We start from the raw sequence: 22124 nt of genomic DNA, 5'->3' as shown, positions 1-22124 counted from the left end.
ACTCATCATGCATCTGAACAAATATGTCTTCTCCCTCTCCCTCCCTGTTTAAGGGAGTGGGGTGCTATTGTATTTTAATGCATATGCAAGATATGATCTTAATAGAGTAGTCCAATGTGTATATGTAGTAGATAAGGTCCTTTAAAAAGTATTGTCACAATACCTTACCCATACCCAACAACTAACAATAATTCTTAATCTCATTGAATACGCAGTCCATTTTCAGTTTCCCTGATTGTCTTTTGTAGTCAGCTTGTTCAAATCAAAATCTAAATAATATCCACACATTGTATTTGGTTATTATATTTCTTAAGTCTTCGCTTATTTGGTGCCATTTATTGAAGGAACCAAGTCATTAGGCTTGTACAATTTCCCAGTCTGTATTTGGCTGGTTTTATTTTAGTGATGTCATTTATCTCATTTCTCCATCCCCTTTGGATAATTAAATCTAGACGCTTGGTAGTACTCATGTTTACTGTTTTTAACAACCATGCCTCTTAGGTGATGCTGTGTGCTTACACAGCATCTTATATGGAGGCATGTAATGGAGTGATCCATCATAGTACATTGTTATATATGATAAATCAGTCATTGGTTCGTTTAGAATCTTTCTTCTGCAACTTTTCTCCTTTTAAAAACTGACCTACAGTTTTATTTATTTATTTATTTTATTAAGGTATCATTGGTATACACTCTTATGAAGGTTTCACATGAAAAACATTGTGGTTACTACATTCACCCATAGTACTATATCCCCTCCATACCCTATTGAAGTCACTGTCCGTCAGTGTAATAAGATGCCACAGTCACTACTTGTATGACTTACAGTTTTAATAGATTAATTTTGTTATTTGTATTCTCCCAAATTCCCCTCAGTAATAAAAGCTGAGTAGATTAAATTCCATTTTTTAGATGTGCTAGAGGCTGTGTAAATTGCAATTTAGGGCCATAGACTTTCAGTTATATAGTTCAAAAGATGGAAAATTTTCCTTAGAGCTTTTTGATTCAGATAACTTTGAATACATAATGGAAGTTGTGGACTCTCTCCCTGGAGAATATGCTTATATGTACATTTATTTCTATTTAAAGACACCTTCAGGCTGTCTGCACTCATCCGTGAACTCCAGATAAAGACCTCTGACCTCATTCTTTCCTTATTCTTTACTCCTACCTTAACTTATACTTTCTTTTAATTTCTATTCTTCTGGCTATCCAAGATGATTATTTTCATTTAAACTAACTCATATGTTAGTATACTTTGTAATGAATAAAATTTGGGGTTTATCTAGAACTTCTGTGTCTCGCCATCAGTTAGCTCAGCCTTGAGTGTAGGTTGCTCAGATTAAGTGCCTGGTCTTTTAGTCTGGTTTGGTTGATGCACCTGTTTGTTTTAATGTTGAGGTTGCATTATTGGAAAAATCATCTGACTACTAATTTAATATGTTCCTCTTTGCAGCAGTCTGCAGAGCGCTGTGTGAGCACATTGCTTGATCTCATCCAGACCAAAGTAAATTATGTGGTCCAAGAGGCGATTGTTGTCATCAGGGACATTTTTCGCAAATACCCCAACAAGTATGTTGAAGTACTTCTGCCCTGCTTTCTCAGATAATTTAGGAAAATTTTTAAGTAAGACACTTTGAAATTATCTAGGTAAGAATTATTCTTACATCATGTAACTGGTCTTAAGAGGATACTTTATTAAATATCACCTATAAAGTGATTGGCACAGGATTAAAACCTGATTTTTCAGTAATAAAAATTCTTCATTACTTTTAGAAGAATTGAAACTCTGTCTTAACATGTACTGTTGGTTAGCATATATTGAAAACGAGATTCTTTGGTGGTGAAGTTACTATTAATATTAAGATACTCATATAGTCTAGGTTGTCTGGGTATAATTACCAGACATAATTAATGATTATGTCTTTTCATTCTCAGAAATGTCTCAGTTTGGATGATAAATTAAACGACCATCGTGCTGTAAAAGCCAGGAAGGTGACATCTGCCCTGGTCACTTTACATGTTGCCTAGTACTTTGTAGAAAATTATAGGACATGTAACAATAGATTTTCAGTCTCAAGCCTTTTTTGAAGTATTATAGCTGTTCCCATAAAGCTATGCAAAAAATCTACATTTTCACTCCACAGAATTTTTACATTGAGGTCTCTTAGTTTATGAAGTGAAAATACTATTTTAGTTTTTATTTTGAAAGCAAGTATTTAGAAATCTAAGAGAGTGGAATAAGAGCAGGTCTTGAAAGCATCCTAAATTTCATTTTGCCTTATAGTCTTAGAGAGATCTTGTGCTTGAAGCTTCTTTTTAGTCCTTAAAGACAGTGTTAAATGAAGGAACTTGCAGTACGTTAGCTTATGGTAGACTCGTAATTAGGAAAAATATTACAGCAAAGTTGTGGTATATTAAGCATTATATATATATATATATATATATTTTTTTTTTTTTTTGGGAAAGGGGCCATGTATTTTTATCACTCTTCTAGAAAAGAGGAGGGTTGGCTTCTAAACTTGGTGATTAAGGTAGAGATGTATATCTCAATATGATTGGTAGAGAAATGTGTCTACTTTGGTTTATGATTAGCATGTTATGACAGTTTTAGGAAGAGCTACCAAGAACCTGGTTTAATCAGTGGAGGGAGGGCAAACAGTTAAATGAACTATTCAGTTGTCTACTTCTAATTTATTATACAGTGTCATTCAATGTTTTAAGTCAAATTAGCAAGGAGACAGATTCAACATGGTATAAGAGAGCTGTAGATCTGTAAAATTAAAATAAATATTTGAATTGTTTCTTTGGAGAAACATGTCATTAGTGGGGGTACCTTGGAAGGAAAGAACATAAGTATGTCTATAAAAAGCAGAAATAGGTGGATTAAGGGACAGAATTACTATTTGTAGTGTGGATGCTGCTGTCTAACTCTATTTTCCTAAAAGTAAAGTGGGGTTTCTGTTCCTCTACATGAAGGCAAAATGGAATTAGACAGGAATCTTCTTCGATCTAGTTATAAGAAAGATTGTTAGAAATATAAGTGGTATCATGTGACATCACAGGTTAATTTTTCCTTTGAAAATAATATATGATGAGCTTTCTATAATATTTTATGGTTTAATTATTAAAACATAATTGAAGGGAAATTTAGGACATTTATTATCTTCTGGCCTAAAGTCTTTATATTCTTTTGACTGTGAAAGCTTTTATAGTTTGATGGTTTGGTTTAGGGAACCTTGTCTGTGGTTTTGCCTTTAACTCACTGTTAAGTACAGTTCACAGTTTAGCCCTCAGTAACCACAGTCCATTTTGTTTTATCAGGTATGAAAGTATCATCGCCACTCTGTGTGAGAACTTAGACTCGCTGGATGAGCCAGATGCTCGAGCAGGAATGATTTGGATTGTGGGAGAATATGCTGAAAGAATTGACAATGCAGATGAGTTACTAGAGAGCTTTCTGGAGGGTTTTCATGATGAAAGCACCCAGGTGAGTGATCTGTATCCTGTGTCCTAGATCTTTTGGGGAAGATTTCAGGGAAAGTAAAGGTTAGGTAGTTTTGTATGTGTGTGCATGTGTGTGACTTGATATGTATATATAGTATACATATATATGTATGAATACACACATGTACGTAAACTGTATAGAGACAGAAAGAGAATGTTCATTTATGTGTGTGTGTGTGTGTGTGTGTGTGTGTGTATATACATATGCATAGTATGTTCATTTTTTTGCCAAAATTGATGACCTTTTTCAGTTGTGCTGATTGCTGATTTCTGGTGGAACAAATCTGCCTAACTTAGACCATGGTTCCCAAACTTTAATGAACCGCAGAAACACCTAGAAAAAAAACCCCACCTAGAATGCTTACTAAAGCACAGGTTGGTGGGCCTCACCCCTGCAGTTTCTGACTTGGTATGTCTGAGATGGGCCTAAGCATTTTCATTTCTTACAAGGTTCGGGGTGCTGCTGCTGGTCAAGACCACACAACTTTGACTTAGAGCAGTAGTGGCTTAACAGGTAACTACCACCTGTTAATTTCCTGTCACCTGAAGATGATTACCCATTCCTGGAAGTAGTCGTTATGGCTCATTACAGCAGGGGTTTCACCTGGGGCTTCGGTGAGGGCTGGCAAGTTTAGTTTGTACAGGTTCTCTGGATGGCTAGACTCCTTCCCATCTTCTCTCTCTCCTTTACCAAAATTGAGAGACCTGACCTAAGAGCCACAGGCTCAGAGAAGCAGATAAATTATTTAACCCTTTCTCCTTGGCATTTGTACTCACTGCAATTTGAAATTCATGTATGTAGTTCACCACAGCAATTTTAATAGGCATTTATAAAGGACCACATGTAAGACAGTGCCTGCATGGTTCAGTAGCCCACTCTTAATTAGCTATGATCTGGCATACTTCTACTGTGTTGACTCATGCCCCAATACAACAGATGATTATTCCCCCAAAGTTGTTGTTTTGGTGGAAGTAAATAATAAATGACTTGCTTAGGAACCAGTTTCATTGCCATCAGGATGTTAGCATGTACTTTAAAGAAATACAGGTGATTATCTGGGCAGGAAATAAATAAGCAATTTTTGATGCCAAGGATGCGATTGGGGGAATAGGAGGCATAATGAGTTTTTAGTTGTTGAATACCTATGGCCATTGTTGATACTGACTGAATCTTAACCTTGTCTCAAGCAAAATCAGAAAGATCCCATTGTAATTTATAGTTGGGGAAATGCCACCTTGGGAATGATAGTGTGAAATAATGCAAATGCCTTCATTTTTATCTACTGAATTATATCTGCTTAGGTGCAGCTCACTCTGCTTACTGCCATCGTAAAGTTGTTTCTCAAGAAACCATCAGAAACACAGGAGCTGGTACAACAGGTCTTGAGTTTGGCAACACAGGTAAGAATTCTGGAGAAAAACATGAGGTTGATTTGTCTGGTTAAATGGTGAGAAATTATGAAGCTCTTCCAAAGAAGGTTCATTTGAGGAGATTTTAATTAGGAGTGCAGTCTTTAGATCCTGTTAAAATATAAAAACAGTGCCTCTTACACATATTCCAGTGACTTATAACTGATTATGTGGCTTTTAAATGAATTAGACCGACTCCACTTTCTATGATAATTCATGAGAATAGAGTTTCGACTCTAGTGTTAATAAAGGACATATTATGTAAAAAAGACATTGAGTCTCACAGTACCTACTTCTGGGTGTCTTAATTTTAGCTTTCAAATGAAAATAACCATTGTAGGGGTGGTAAGTGCCACGCCAGAGATTTCACACATTGTCTGCCATGTGGAGTGCAAGGTGCTCATGCTGCTGCTTCCTTAGTTACTTGGTATTTTTCATCCTGCCCAGGATGGGCTCTGCTTTCAGGAATGTGGCAACTGGCCTTAGAGGTCAGGTAACTGTTAGTGATCATCAATCCATCATGATTTAATGATGTTCTTCATTAAATTGGAGAACAGGCTGGCTTTAGCAGGCTGTCAACTCTTCAGATGTGTCTACACATGGAATCTGGTCCAGATGGACCATATACCATTTTTCTCTTTCATTTCCACTGAAATTTGAAACCCTTTCACAGCATTTGCCTAGTTCTGAGCTGTCGTCCCTATTATTAATTTTATATCTTTTACAATTTATTTGTAAGAAGTCTTTGAAGTGATTTTTTAAATTGCCCTTCAGATATCTTCCTTTGCCTGAAGCAATTACCATAACCGTCAAGGCAATGGTTACTTAGTATTACTTTTTCCTACTGAATTGAGCATTCTAGACTTCCTGTTCCAGACCCTTGATCACGCATTTGTGTCTCTATTAAGATGAATTCAAAATAATTTTCTAGAGAGAATTTTGGCCTTGTTCCCTCCCTGCTAACATCTAAATAGATAAAGGATAATCTCATCATCAAGCAGGTATCATTGGTAGGTTGCATTGTATTCACAAGTTCTTGACCCTATCTCCATCCATCTCCATTGTCTATTAAGGCCCGTATTTAACAGGTAGCATAGGAGAGCTATATTGAATTCTTATCAGAGTTCAAACTCAATCTTATTAACTCCCAATATTTATCAAAATTTTGCCTGAGGTAAAGTGTTTTGGGAATATTGCTTAAAGGTTAACAAGGACACTTGTATTTACAGATGATTGAAATTGACCACTGAACCAACCCAGAATAGTAGAGAGCTGTGTATCTAGACTGTATTGTATCTGACCCTTAATAGAATTGCTTTTACTGAATTAGACTGATACCATCATCTTGTAGTAAGGGTTGCCATGAGAAACTATCATGTTTGGATCTGTTAAAATCATTGTTTATGCCATTATATATTTTCTTTGTTATGAGGCCCCGTGAAATTTCTAACTAGTTTTGGGTTCTCCTATACATTGGTGTATATAGTTAATTGCCTCTGAATGGCTTATCTGACGAGATTACTTTTTTATATTAGTTGTTTGAAACCTTAGAGTCAAATAAAAATGTTATGTAAAAAATGTGTAGGTTATTGTGGCATATATTTTTCTGCCTCCAGTTCCAATTTATGCTCTCTAGCCTAAGATGAATTTTTGTATGTTTTGCTAAATCCTCTTCTAGAACTGGCAGGGTATAAATAAACCATCAGACATTCTCGATTCTAGACTTTCTGTACAAAGACTAGTATAGAATCTTATTAGCAACACTCATCTGTACACTGCTTACAGTGTACCAGGCATTTTGATAAGCACTTGAGATATTAATCTCAGTAAGCATTGATAATGTTAGTATTTCTATTTTATAGTTGAGGAAAAACTAAGACATAGAGACCCCTGTTAGTATGGGCTGGAGCTAGGACTCAAGTCCAGGTAGCCTGGCTCTAGAGTCTGCCCTTATCCACTAGACTATGCTGCTTTTCCAGTCTGAAGATTTAAGAATGACTTTGAGAGTACACATTCCCTGCCTTCCCTGCCTGAAGCACTATTGTGCGTAAGCCAGTGTGTATAAATGAAGCATGTAATTTTAAGATCATTGTGGATGATAATTTCATATTTGGATGTGTATCGTGTCTAGGCTTGCCTTTCCTATCCAATTAATGAGGTCTGAGAAGTTAGAACAAAAGAGCAAAAGTTTTTTCCACTGGATGTTTTTTCAGAGATTTTTTTTCTCAAGTTTGTGAAATAAACCAAATTGAATGAAGTTGGTAAGTGCCAATTTAAGTTGAGGGCAGTGTAATCTGAATTATGTTCATTTGAATTTGGTGGTAGAGTTCTGTTTCTGCCACATTCAGTGGTTCGGGACATGATTGAGCATATTTCCGTTTCATACTGCTACCCTTCTATCTAATAGAGTTAAAACTGTACCTACGCTGAGAATTCAGTGAAGTATATGTGAAATCTTTGTGCTTCTAATTTGAAATAAAATGGTGGTATGCTTAGAAATACTATTAGCTAGAGGAAAAGAAAACCACCCCTTGAATCTGTGGCTTCATTTCAAAAATTTATACTTTTTGCTTTGACAGTTAAAGAGGAATTAGTAAACAATGCATGCAGAAGTGACCAGACTTCAGTAATTAACCTTTGCAAGTACACAGAAGAGAAGTCTTCATCTTAGTTTTTCTATGAACGTGAGACTACCATCATCAAAATCACCTGTGCTGCTTGTTAAAAATCAAATTCCTGGGCCCCATTGCTGACAGAATGAATCAGAATCTCTGTGGTTTGGGCCTACTATAAGCACTTTCACTAAAGTTGGTGCACATTACAGCTTACAAATTACAGTTTTAGAGCTTGCCTGGTAAGAATTGTTTTGGAAGCTCTTAAATGTTTAGAAATACACTGTTTTCTCAAGATCCTGACAAAGTCCTTTGGGGTCAGCGGTACAGTAGATTGAAAACCAAACTTTAAAAAAATATGTAACTATACTTTTTTTATACCATTGATGTACAATCTTATATTGATTTCAAATATATGACACCGTGGTTCAACAGTTACCCATATTATTAAATCCTCACCCCCTGTAGTGCAGTTACTATTTGTCAACATAGAAAGATGGAGAACCAAATTTTTTGAGTCACTGAAGATGTAATGGCACCTTAAATTCATAAAAAGTTTCCATTTCCTTGTCACAAGTCTTGACCTGTGGCCCTGATTGTGGCCTCCATATGAATAGTGAGACTGAAAGCCAGCTTTTAGTTGGCCTGATGAATCAGCCCTCAGAACAACAGTTTGAACAGGGGAGGAGGTCTTGCCTGCTCTTGACGTTAGTCTTGGAAAATTTGTACTCATTTCTCATAGGACTATTTTTTTAGTCAGTGTCGCTTAGGACTTAAAGTGTTTTTCTATCTTTGATCCAGTGATTCTGTCTCTAGCAACTTGCTCTTTTGTAGTGTTTTGAATTTGTGAGAGACTCATAAATTTTTTTCAAAGAAGTACATAATTTTGTGAATTCCCAAAGGAACTTTCTCTTTTTTTTTGCCATTTGGTTAAATATGTGCATAATATATGAGAGAAATAAATTGAAGTAAAATATTTCATTTTGATCAGTATTTTATTATTAAACTATATTATAAACTTTAATTCCTTTAACTATAGTACGTGCCTATAAAGACAAATGAATTTTCCCAGATTAGTGATGTGCAGTGTTTATTTTAATTGTGTAATAAAACATAATTAGTCTACAAATTTTAAATGATGTGCTTTGGGGACTGAATATGAAGTTTAATGTTTTAATTTATATATTCAACAAGAGCTAGGGTAAGGATTGCTTTCCTGACCTGATGTTTTGAGAAACTTGGGTTACGCTCTTTTAAAAAGTCAGCTTGTTCATGTTTTATAATGTTCAAGCTTTATTTCCCAATGGAAATCTAAGTGAGAGGTTTCAGGCTGCTATTTATAAACACTTCCTCAGAAGCAAATTATCCTGCTCCCCCAAAATAACAAAACAAAATCATCTACATTGGATATTACCACTTTTCTTTAACCCTGGCATTTCAAATACTCTAAACATTTTTATATGACATGAACTTCACACATATATATATTTCTAATAGAATATTGCAAATAATGAGATAAAGATTATCCAGATAAAATTTACCACTTTTATACTCTGTTAACTTGCTGTATCTCAGTGTTGTTTGTGTTTTTCTTTGTCTTTAGCCAGCAATGTGTTATGAGTACAGATTGATACATAACTAAGAAAAACCGTTTAAAACAATGTAGTCAAAAACATTCGGGTCTCTACTTGTATTGAGCTGAATAAGTGCCTTAAGTGGCTAACTTAGGAACCAGTTCATCTGCTTGATGAGAAACTCGTGTAAAAGCTTTCAAGTTGGCCTACTTTAAAGAAAATAATTTTGTATGTGTGTTTTAAACACAGAAAGTGAAATGGAGACTTAGTATTACCTTTAATAACATGTTATTGCTGGAACAACTGGTACATAAACAAATATAGACATTCTGAGAAGTAGATAGCAGAATATTTATTGCTACTTTGTAATGATTACAAAAATAGACAGATAGATAAATGGAAGGAGGAAGAAAGAGGCAGCAATCTGAATGTCCATTAGTAAGTAATGACAGAGTACTGCATATACAGTGGAAAACTTCACCTTTGTGTGCCAGTATGGAAAGCAACTTGCAAAGCACCATATATCATATGAAACTGGTTTTGTATAAAATAAATATACTGATGCATGGGAGTTGTCTGGAAAAATATATATACCACACTGTTAATATGACTGGGGGGTAGGGATTTAAGATGGGGAAGGATGGATGATTGAGGAAAACTTATATTATGCACTTCTAAATTGTGATGTGGCATTGATTAATTTTGTTTTAAGCCATTAGCATGTGTAAAATTATGTTAAAACTAACTTAAAAGACCACTAAATTCAAGTGTCACCCTTTTTGGAAGCACTTAATTACATGCTGTCTTTAACAATTTTTATTATTTTAGGTAATAGTCCCTCCCATACAACATTGTGATGATGAATCTGTGATCTTGTTAAAGTGAGGCGCTATGTGCTGTTACTTCTTTATTTCCAGGACCTAGCCATTGTCACCATAGTAGCTACTTAATGCATATTTTAATAAAGAAGAAAGGTATGGATGAAATATATATGAGATATATTTCATGAACAATCCTGCTAGTATTTATAGGAGTTAAAAAATTATTTTCATGTCCCGAGACCATCTCAGACAGTTAATTTTTACTGGGTTAAACTTTAGTTCCCTTTTCTCAACTTCCCTTTGGATTTGAGTCTTAGGACTAACCCACTGCACTTAACATTTAAATTCCTTGAAATATTAGAGATTACAGAATTATGACTGTATTAAAACTATATTGAGTCTAACTATGTAAATCTCTCCAGCATTGCCTTCATAACAAACGCAACAGTCTGGGTTCCTGTATGCAGAAAAATGCCACTTACGCCTTCTTTCCCTTGCCTTCCCCAAGGATTCTGATAATCCTGACCTTCGAGGCCCGGGGCTGTATTTATTGGCGCCTTCTCTCAACGGATCCTGTCAGTCACAGCCAAAGAAGTAGTCTTGTCTGAGAAGCCACTGATCTCTGAAGAGACAGATCTTATTGAGCCAACTCTACTGGATGAACTAATCTGCCACATTGGTTCTTTGGCCTCTGTGTACCATAAACCTCCTAATGCGTTTGTGGAAGGCAGTCATGGAATCCATCGCAAACACTTGCCAATACATCATGGGAGGTAAGCAGGTGAAGTAGATGAATTAGAGTGAGAAGTGACTCTGTTTAGACAGAGTTGGTTTTCTTCATGTTTTTATAATGTAGAAAAGAACTTGCATGCATTTTGCCTACCTGCTGGACTGCCCTGAGGGTTTCATCTGAATACAGTGAGCACACATACAATGACAGACAGAGGCCCCTCTGTGTTCTAATCTGGGAGAAGATAGGATTGTGGCTTTCGTGGTGGTGCAGACCTTCTAAACTGATAAAATGTGAAAGCTGCTTAGGTCTCCAGTAAGAGGCTAGAAATCTTCCCAGGGTTGAAAACTTGGAAGAACTCCTATATGTACATTTAACTGTCTTTAGCCTTTAACTTTGGTTGGGGCTTATGGAGAAAGTTATCAGATATTGCTTCCCTTATGTTGTAAAGCTGTTAATGAAATAATATTTACAGGTTGTTTTATAAAAGCAGCTTACATTCTTTGTGGACATTGATTCTCAGTTACTTGTGCCTGTTCTAGCAAATTAAATTGATCATCTCATTAAGGAAATTCTGTTATGAATAGGTTCTCAGGTAACGTGAAACTCGTAAGGTATCTTTAAATTTTAGTTTGGGAGGAATGACTGTAATAAACTCTTATAGTGGGAATCTTGGAATCCTTTTGCAGTCTCCTTCATTAATCATAGTAAGGCTTAAATCTAAGTAGAATTTAATCCCAGAGGCATTAGAGTACTGCACTTCCATTAAAGAGTGTCTCCTACCATTCTCTAATATACACTGCGGTTTAAGTGGTTAATGAGTAGCCAGAGTGCAGGATTTATTGCTTTACAAATTAGCGTAGTCCACATTTTGGGTTGACTATTTAAAATCTATTTAAACAGACTGTGGGCACGGATAGACAAAAAGGAAAGGGCGATACCAAAAAAACTTAGTTTCTTTCATTAGCCTTTATTTGAGTTGAGTCTTTGGTTTTAGGGTAAGTGCTATGATTTTCACCCATAGGGGATTTGAGGCTTCATAAGGATTAGGCCTTGTAGTAATAGTGTGTTTTTCCTTGTAGGCAGGCATATTTAACATTCTCTAGATACGACCATTTGATTTTAAGGTGTCTCTCCTTGTCTTGCTCTGAGTTTTGATAATAGATAGGAATTTACTGATAACTTTTGATCTTCACCTGGGAGAGGGAAAGTTAAACTAACAAACAGAGCAGCCCTTTCTAGAACACAAGGTAAGAACCAATATTTAAACTATTTAAAAAGAAACAATCTCTTATATAGGGTCTTTACCTGACTAATAGCCTTTAATTTCTTACCTTCACAATACCATATGTGGTTCGGCTTTTTAGATAACCTTTCTGTCCATTTGTCCTTGTTTTCTGTTCTTAAAGGAAACACAAACACAGAAAAGTCCCCTTTGAAATAAATAGGGGCGGTATATTGCTGTAAATGGCATGTCTGTAGTAGTCCTGACATTACCTAGCTCTCTTCTGCAGCATAAGGTTAATAATGATATTCTTCTGACATGAAATAACAGCAACATTGTAAAACCTTATTCTGCCTCTTCTAGAAGTGTAAAAATACTTACCTTCAGTAAGTCTTTTAAAATCACTTGGGAAAGAAAGGGAAGTGCTTTTCAGTTGGGTGTTGCTCGTAGTACTTGTTAGCTGTAGGGGTGAGATGGTAAATAGTTGTCTAATTTAGAAAAATCTCAATTTTTAAAAAAACTTCTTGCTTTGACAGCTGTGCAGTTAATGTCCCATGAATTCACAATGGGAAACATTTTCATGTTAATTTGCTTGTATTTTCCACTAGGAATGAATGCATAATAATGATTTACCATGTTTTTAACTTGTAGAAATTATTGGATCATTTACCTCTTTTCATCTGACTCACTTTGTCTTCTCATAATACTCTTCCTTTTCCATTACAGTGAAGGAATATATGTACCTTGTTCACCTATTCTGCCTTGTATTTATTTCAAGGTTCTGATAAACAGTGTGACAGACATCTCCTTAAATGGTATGTGTCACAAGATGAGAGAATTTACATCTGCAGAGAATAAATGCCCTTTATAGAGATCTCATGTACTTCTTACCAGATGTATATGAAATCGCTTCCCCTTTTGGCTTTATTAATTTGGGGCTTACTTATATTTGCCCCACCCTGTCTACATACTTCTCATCTTGGCTTCCTTGACACTTTTTTTCCCTAGGTTATCTTCCTTAGCTTGTTTTTCTCTCTTTAATCTTTGCAATTCTGTGTTCATTCCCTTCTTGATTATTAATCTTGTTTGTATCACAAGGTTCATTCTGAACCTTCTCTTTCTGTGTTTGTCTTTGTATTCTCTTGGCAGAATTCATCTGCTAAAAACAGCAATACCAGATAGAAGGTTTTACAGTTTACACCAGGTTTTCATTTGATCCTCTAAAGTAAAACCGTGTTTTGGTAACATTTTTATCATATTATTGGTGAGCAAACTGTCTCAGAGTTGTTGTCACTTGCCCAAGATCATGCAAGTCGTAGTTGTTGGAGTACCACTTGGTCTTGGTACTCTTATTCTAGACCCCCTACTCTTGTCACCACATCACATCTGCTGATTTCACCTGAGATGTGTATATGAATTTCTTCCAAGTTTACCTCTCTGCCAGTCCCTTGTCTGTAACTCACTGTTGGACTTCTTTTTTTTTACTTGAAACTTCACAGTTGAAAATACTGTACTGTTTTTCCCATTATCCTTCCAGATTCCTCTGTGATTATAAGGAGCATCACTAGTGTTGTGCTGCTTAGTTTTTGTTTGTGTATTCTCTGAGTTTGAGTCTTCATTGTTTGTCTTCTGTCTTCAAGTGTTGTCAAAACCTATCTAGGCTTTTTGGGTTTTGTATTTTAAAAAACATTTGTTTATTTACGGACTTTTTTTTCTTCTACATTTTTTCTTTTATTAAGGTATTATTGATATGCATACACTCTTATGAAGGTTTCACATGAAAAATACAATGTGGTTACTACAGTTACCCATGTTATCAAGTCCCCACTCATACCTCATTGCAGTAACTGTCCATCAGTGTATAAGATGTCACAGATTCACTATTTGCCTTCTCTGTGCTACATTGTCTTCCCCATGACCCCTCACACCATGTGTACTAAACATAATACCCCTCAATCCCCTTCTCCCTCCCTCCCTCCCTCCCTCCCCATCTGCCCTCCCACACCCCTCCCCTTTGGTAACCGCTAGTCCCTTGGAGTCTGTGAGTCTGCTGCTGTTTTGTTCCTTCAGTTTTACTTCATTGTTATATTCTACAAATGAGGGAAATCATTTGGCACTTGTCTTTCTCTGCCTGGCTTATTTCACTGAGCATAATATCCTCCAGCTCCATCCATGTTGTTTCAAATGGTAAGATTTGTTTCTTTCTTATCACTGAATAGTATTCCATTGTGTATATGTAACATGTGTCTAATTTATCCATTCATCTACTGATGGACACTTAGGTTGCTTCCATTTCTTGGCTGTTGTAAATAGTGCTGCAATAAACATAGGGGTGCATATGTGTTTTTAAACCTGAGAACTTGTATTCTTTGAGTAAATTGCAAGGAGTGGGATTCCCGGGTCAAATAGTATTTATATTTAGTTTTTTGAGGAACCTCCATACTGCTTTCCACAGTGGTTGAACGAATTTGCATTCCCACCAGCAATGTGGGAGGGTTCCCCTTTCTTCACATCCTCACCAGCATTTGTTGTTCTTGGTCTTTTCGAAGCTGGCCGTCCTTACTGGTGTGCAGTGATATCTCATTGTGGTTTTAATTTGCATTTCCCTGATGATTAGTGATGTGGAGCATCTTTTCATGTGTCTACCATCTGAATTTCTTCCTTGGAGAAGTGTCTCTTCATATCTTCCGTTCGTTTTTTAATTGGGTTATTTGCTTTTTGGCGTTGAGGCGTGTGAGTTCCTTATATGTTTAGGATGTTAACCCCTTGTCGGATATGGCATTTACAAATATATTCTCCCATACCGTAGGATGCCTTTTTGTTTTATTGATTGTGTCCTTTGCTGTACAGAAGCTTTTTAGTTTGATGTAGTCCCATGTGTTCATTTTTTGCTGTTGTTTCCCTTGCTTGAGGAGATGTGTTCAGGAAGAGGTTGCTCATGTTTATATTAAGGAGATTTTTGCCTGTGTTTTCTTCTAAGAGGTTTATGGTTTCATTACATTCAGGTCGTAAATCCAGTTCGAGTTTACTTTTGTGTATGGAGTTAGACAGTAATCCAGTTTCATTATCTTGCATGTAGCTGTCCAGGTTTGCCAACACCAGTTGTTGAAGGAGCTATCATTTCCCCATTGTATGTCCATGGCGCCTTTATCGTGTATTAATTGACCATATGTGGTTGGGTTTATATCTGGGCTCTCTAATCTGTTCCATTGGTCTATTGTTCTGTTCTTGTGCTAGTACCAAATTATCTTGATTATTACTGTGGCTTGTAGTAGAGCTTGAAGTTGGGGAGCATAATCCCCCCAGCTCTATTCTTCCTTCTCAGGATTGCTTTGGCTATTCAGGATCTTTTGTGGTTCCATATGAATTTTAGAACTATTTGCTCTAGTTCATTGAAGAATGTTGTTGATATGTTGATAGGCATTGCATTGAATGTGTAGATTGCTGTAGTCAGGATGGCCATTTAAACAATACTAATTTTTCCTATCCATGAGGACGGGATGTGTTTACATTTATTGGTATCTTCTTTCTCTCGTGAGTGTCTCGTAGTCCTCAAAGTATAGCTCTTTCTCTTCCTTGGTTAGGTTTATTCCGAGGTATTTTATTCTTTTCTATGCAATTGTGAATGGAATTGTTTTTCTGATATTAATGGAATTTTTAGTGTTCTTTTTAACTTTATTTTCTTTATACAATATTTATATAAATCTTAGAAAATATACAAGATAAAATGGTGTAACAAACATACACTCATTGCTCAGCTTCAACAGTTACCACTATTTTGCCAGTCTTGGTTCACTTATCGTACCCACAGTGCTTTCTTTGAGTTTTTGTTTTTTGTGGGGTGTTTCTGAGGGAGCTGGAGTACTTTAAATCAAATCCCATTCCAGAACTCATATCATTTCACTACTAAATCCTTAACTTGGTATCTTGAATAGATAAGGACTTAAAAGAAAATCACATTATCAAGCCTAACAAAAGTAGGAATCCGTAATAGTCAATACACAGTCTGAATGACTTCTAGATTTTCTTGTCATCTATATTTTATTTATTTATTTACTTATTAAGGGGTCATGGATGTACAGTCTTAAAAAGGTTTCACCTGAACGGTACTGTGGTTTCAACATCTACCCATGTTATCAAGTCCTTACCTTTCCCCACCCCCGCGTTGAAGTCACTGTCAGCATAGTAAGATGCTACAGAGTCATTACTTGTCTTCTCTGTCCTGTACTGCCTTCCCCATGACCGACCTATATTGTGATTGTTAATTATACTACCTTTCAATCCCTTTCTCTCTCCCTCCCCAATCCCTTCCCTTTGGGAACCGCTAGTCCCTTCTTGGAGTCTGAGTCTGCTGCTGTTTTCCTTCCTTCAGTTTTGCTTTGTTACACTCCACAAATGAGTGAAATCATTTGGTGCTTGTCTTTCTCCGCCTGGATTATTTCACTGAGCACAGTACCCTCTAGCTCCACCCATGTTGTTGCAAATGGTAGGATTTGTTTGCTTCTTATGGCTGAATAATATTCCATTCTGTATATGGACCACACCTTCTTTATCCATTCATCTGCTGATGGACACTTAGGTTGCTTTCATATCTTGGATATTGTAAATAGTGCTGGAATAAACATAGATGTTCATGTGTCTTTTTGAATCATGGGTCTTGTTTTCTTTGGGTAAATTCCTAGGAATGGAATGACTGGGTCAAATGAGATTCTGTTTTAAGTTTATTTATTTTTATATTATTTATTTTGGTATCATTAATCTACAGTTACATGAGGAACATTATGTTTATGAGATTACCCCATCATCAAGTCCCCCCCACATACCCCATTACAGTCACTGTGCATCAGCGTAGTAAGATGCTGTAGAATCACTACTTGTGTTCTCTGTGTTTTACAGCTCTCCCCGTGACCCCCACCCCCTACATTATGTCTGCTAATAGTAATGCCCCCCTTTTTTCCCCTTATCCCTCCATTGCCATCCATCCTCCCCAGTCCCTTTCCCTTTGGTAACTGTTAGTCCATTCTTGGGTTCTGTGCGCCTACTGCTGTTTTGTTCCTTCAGTTTTTTTCTTTGTTCTTATACTCCACAGATGGGTGAAATCATTTGATACTTGTCTTTTTCTGCCTGGCTTATTTAACTGAGCATAATACCCTCTAGCTCCATCCATGTTGTTGCAAATGGTAGGATTTGTTTTCTTCTTATGGCTGAATAATATTCCATTGTGTATATGTACCACCTCTTCTTTATCCATTCCTCTACTGATGGACACTTAGGTTGCCTCCATTTCTTGGCTATTGCAAATAGTGCTGCGGTAAACATAGGGGTGCATATGTCTTTTTCAAACTGGGCTGCTGCATTCTTAGGGTAAATTCCTAGGACTGGAATTCCGGGGTTAAATGGTATTTCTCTTTTTAGTTTTTTGAGGAACCTCCATACTGCTTTCCACAATGGTTGAACTAATTTACATTCCCACCAGCGGTGTAGGGGGGTTCCCCTTTCTCCACGTCCTCTCCAACATCTGTTGTTGTTTGTCTTTTGGATGGTGGTGATCCTTACTGGTGTGAGGTGATATCTCATTGTGGTTTTAATTCGCATTTCTCTGATGATTAACAGTGTGGACCATCTTTTCATGTGTCTGTTGACCATCTGAATTTCTTCTTTGGAGAACTGTCTGTTCAGATTATGTGCCCATTTTTTAATTGGATTATTTGCTTTCTGTTTCTTGAGGTGCGTGAGTTCTTTATACATTTTGGATGCCACCCTTTATTGGATCTGTTATTTATGAATATATTCTTCCATACTGTAGGATGCCTCTTTGTTCTGTTGATGGTGTCCTTTGCTGTAGAGAAGCTTTTCAGCTTGATATAGTCCCACTTGTTAATTTTTACTTTTGTTTCCCTTTCCCAGAGACATAGGTTCATGAAGAAGTTGCTCATGTTTATGTCCAAGATATTTTTGCCTATTTTTTTTCTAAGAGTTTTATGGTTTCATGACTTACATTCAGGTCTTTGATCCATTTCGATTTTACTTCTATGTATGGGGTTAGACAATGATCCAGTTTCATTCTCTTACATGTCGCTGTCCAGTTTTGCCAACACCAGCTGTTGAAGAGGCTGTCGTTTCCCCATCATATGTACATGGCTCCTTTATCGTATATTAATTGACCATATATGTTTGGGTTAATATCTGGACTCGCTATCCTGTTCCATTGGTCTGTAGGTCTGTTCTTGTGCCAGTACCAAATTGTTTTGATTACTGTGGATTTGTAGTAGAGCTTGAAGTTGCTAAGCGAGATCTCCCCGGCTTTATTCTTCATTCTCAGGATTGCTTTGGCTATTCGGGGTCTTTTGGGGTTCTATCTGAATTTTAGAACTATTTGTACTAATTCATTGAGGAATGCTATTGGTATTTTGATAGGGATTGCATTGAATTTGTAGATTGCTTTGGGCAGGATGGCCATTTGGACAATATTAATTCTTCCTAGCCAAGAGCATGGGATGAGTTTCCATTTGTTAGTGTCCTCTCTAATTTTTCTTAAGAGTGTCTGATAGTTTTCAGGGTACAGGAAGTTTTCACTTCCTTGGTTAGGTTTATTCCTAAGTATTTTATTCTTTTTGATGCAGTTGTGAATGGCATTGTTTTCCTGATTTCTCTTTCTGCTAGTTTACCGTTAGTGTATCGTAATGCAACAGATTTCTGTGTGCTAATTTTGTATCCTGCAACTTTGCTGAATTCAGATGTTAGTTCTAGTAGTTTTGGAGTGGATTCTTCCGGGTTTTTTATGTACAGTATCATCTTATCTGCAAATAGTGACAGTTTGACTTCTTCCTTACCAATCTGGATGCCTTGTATTTCTTTGTTTTGTCTAATTGCCATGGCTAGGACCTCTAGAACTATGTTGAATAACAATGGGGAGAGTGGGCATCCCTGTCTTGTTCCCGATCTTAAAGGAAAAGCTTTCAGCTTCTCGCTGTTCAGTATGATGTTGGCTGTGGGTTTGTCATATATGGCCTTTATTATGTTGAGGTACTTGCCCTCTGTACCCATTTTGTTGAGCGTTTTTATCATGAATGGATGTTGAATTTTGTTGAATATTTTCTCAGCATCTGTGGAGATGATCATATGGTTTTTGTCCTTCTTTTTGTTGATGTGGTGGATGATGTTGATGGAGTTTGGAATGTTGTACCGTCCTTGCGTCCCTGAGATGAATCCCACTTTATCATGGTGTGTGATCCTCTTGATGTATTTTTGAATTTGGTTTGTTAAATTTGTTGAGTATGTTTGCATCTTTGTTCATCAGGGATATTGATACTTAATTTTCTTTTAGTGGGGTCTTTGCCTGGTTTTGGTATTAGAGTAATGCTGGCTTCATAGAGTGAGTTGGGAAGTATTCCCTCCTCTTGTATTTTTTGGAGAACTTTAAGGAGAATGGGTATTATGTCTTCTCTATATGTCTGATGAAAAATTATGTTTCACATATATTTTAGAACTGTTTGTTCTAGTTTGTTGAAGAATGCTGTTGGTATTTTGAAAGGATTGCATTGAATCTGTAGATTGCTTTAGGCAGCAGGATGGCCACTTTGACAATATTAATTCTTTCTATCCAGTCATTTATTGGTGTCTTCTTTAATTTCTGTTATGAGTTTCTCGTGGTTTTCAGAGTATAGTTCTTTCACCTCCTTGTTTAGGTTTATTCCTAGTTATTTTATTCTTTTTGATGTAATTGTAAATGGAATTGTTTTCCTGAGTTCTCTTTCTGCTAGTTCATTGTTAGTATATAGGAAGGCAACAGATTTCTGTATTTCGTACCCTGCAAGTTTACTGAATTAAGTTATTACTCTAGCAGTTTTTGGTTGATTCTATATACAGTATCATGTCATCTGCAGACAGTGACAGTTTAACTTCTTCCTTACCAATCTGGATGCCTTTTATTTCTTTGTGTTGTCTGATTGCTGTGGCTAGGACCTCCAGTACTGTGTTGAATAAAAGTGGTGAGAGGGCATCCTTCTCTTGTTCCCAATCTGAGAGGAAGGACTTTTGGCTTTTTGCTGTTAAGTATGATGTTGGCTGTGGGTTTGTCGTGTATGGCCTTTATTATGTGTGGTACTTAACCTGTATACCCATTGTGTTGAGAGTTTTTATCATGAATGGATGTTGATTTTTGTCAAATGCTTTTTCAGCATGTGTTGAGATGATCGTGTGATTTTTCTCCTTTTTGTCGACATGGTGTGTGATATTGATTGATTTTCAAATATCATACCATCATACCATCCCTGGAAGGATGCCTGCTTGATCATATGGGTGATCTTTTTTGTGTATTTTTGAATTCTTTTTGCTAATATTTTATTGAGAATTTTTGCATCTAGGTTCATCAGGGATATCAGTCTGTGATTTTTGTTTTTTTTGGTGTGTTTGTCTTGTTTTGGTATTAGAGTGATCCTGGCCTCACAGAATGAGTTTGGAACTATTCCCTCCTCTTCTACTTTTTGGAAAACTTTAAGGAGGATGGGTGTTAGGTCTTCTTTAAATGTTTGGTGAAATTCAGCAGTGAAGCCATCTAGTCCAGGTAATTTGTTCTTATGTAGTTTTTTGATTACCAATTCAGTTTCATTGCTGGTAGTTGGTCTATTCAGATTTTGAGTTTCTTCCTGATCAGTCTTGGAAGGTTGTATTTTTCTAGAAAGTTGTCCATTTCTTCTTGGTTATCCAGTTTGTTGGAATGTAATATTTCATAATATTGTCTAATAATTCTTTGTATTTCAGTGATGTCCATAGTGTTTTTTCCTTTTTTCTTTCTGAGTCTGTTTATGTGTGAACACTCTCTTTTTTTGACAGGTCTGTCTAGGGGTTTATCTGTTTTGTTTATTTCCTGAAAGAACCAGCTCCTGGTTTCATTGATTCTTTCTATTGTTTTATTCTTCTCAATTTATTTATTTCTGTTCTGATCTTTATTATGTCTCTCCTTCTCCTGACTTGGGGCCTCATTTGTTCTTCTTTTTCTAGTTCCATTAATTGTGAATTTAGAGTGTTCATTTGGGATTGTTCTTGTTTCTTGAGGTAAGCCTATATTGCTATATACTTTATTCTTAAAAGTGCCTTTGCTGTATCTCACAGGTTTGGGGCTGTTGATTTTTTATCATTTGGCTCCATATATTCCTTGATCTCTGTTTTAATTTGGTCATTGATCCATTGATTATTTAAGAGCATGTTGTTATGCCTCCATGTGCTTATGGGTCTTTTTGTTTTCTTTGCAGAATTTAATTCTGGTTTCATACCTTTGTGGTCTGAGAAGCTGGTTGGCATAATTTCAAGCTTTGTGAATTTACTGAGGCTCTTTCTGTGGCCTAGTATTTGATCTATTCTGGAAAACGTTCTATGTTCACTTAAGAAGAATGTGTATCCTGCTTTTATTGGGTGGAATGTTCTGTAGACGTATATTAGGTTCATCGGTTCTAATGTGTTGTTCAGTGCCTCCATCTCTTTACTTATTTTTCTGTCAGGCTGATCTGTCTTTTGGTGTGAGTGGTGTGTTGAAGTCTCCTAAGATGAGTGCGTTGCATGCTGTTTCCCCCTTTAATTCCGTTAGTATTTGTTTCACATATTTAGGTGTTCCTATATTGGGTGCATAGACATTTATAATAGTTATATCTTCTTGTTGGACTGACCTCTTTACCATTACATAATATAATGTCCTTGTTTGTCTCTTATTACTTTCTTTGTTTTAAAATCTATTCTGTCTGATATAAATAAGTACTGATCCTTCTGCCTTTTTCTCCCTATTATTTGCATGAAGTATCTTTTTCCATCCCTTCACTTTTAGTCTCTGTGTATGTCTTTGGGTTTGAAGTGAGTCGCTTGTAGGCAGTATATAGATGGGTCTTCTATTTTTATCCATTCTTCAACTCTGTCTTTTGATTAGTGCATTCAGTCCATTTACATTTAGGGTGATTATCAATAGATACATCCTTAATGCCATTGTAGGCTTTAGACTTGTGGTTACCAAAGGTTCAAGGATAGCTTCCTTACTATCTAATAGTCTATCTTAAATTGCGTATTGCACTATTTCAAACACATTCTGAAGGTTCTTTTTTTGTTCTCCTTGTCTTCTTCCTCCTCCACTCTTTATATATTAGATGTTATATTCTGTACTCTTTGTTTATCCTTTGACTGACTTTGTGAGTAGTTGGGTTAATTTTGTATTTGCTTGGTCTACTTGCTTTACTGTGGTTTCATTTTCTCTGGTGA

At 36.3% G+C, this 22124-nt stretch overlaps 1 pseudogene; it reads left to right on the top strand.

The window, feature by feature from the left end:
- LOC130682437 (AP-2 complex subunit beta-like) overlaps positions 1-22124 on the top strand; it is a 37193-nt pseudogene that overhangs the window by 9013 nt on the left and 6056 nt on the right.

The sequence above is a fragment of the Manis pentadactyla genome, unplaced genomic scaffold (assembly GCF_030020395.1).
Source record: "Manis pentadactyla isolate mManPen7 unplaced genomic scaffold, mManPen7.hap1 scaffold_507, whole genome shotgun sequence".
NCBI lineage: Eukaryota > Metazoa > Chordata > Mammalia > Pholidota > Manidae > Manis > Manis pentadactyla.
Note: the sequence above shows the minus strand (reverse complement) of the source record. Positions and strands in the feature narration are given on the sequence as shown.